A 287-nucleotide genomic window follows, 5' to 3' on the forward strand; every position below is an offset into this window, starting at 1 on the left:
AAGGCCAGGTTGGAGGAGGCTTGGAGCAACCTGGTCTGGTGGGAGGTGTCCCTGCCCAGGGCAGGGGGTGGCACTGGGTGGCCTTTGAGGTCCCTTCCAACCCAAACCATTCTGTGATTCTGTGGAGCGTTGGGCATCCCCCAGTGCACTGGAAGGAGCAGAAAAAACAGAGAATTTGAGTTTCAGGTTTGTTGGGGCGGGGGAGGGGGGAGGAGGGACGCACAGAGGGGGCGAAAGGGGCGAAAATAAAAGCGAAATCCAGAAATTCCCGTCCGGGGAGCGGCGGC

This window comes from Calidris pugnax, unplaced genomic scaffold, assembly GCF_001431845.1.
Source record: "Calidris pugnax isolate Ruff unplaced genomic scaffold, ASM143184v1 scaffold244, whole genome shotgun sequence".
Lineage (NCBI taxonomy): Eukaryota > Metazoa > Chordata > Aves > Charadriiformes > Scolopacidae > Calidris > Calidris pugnax.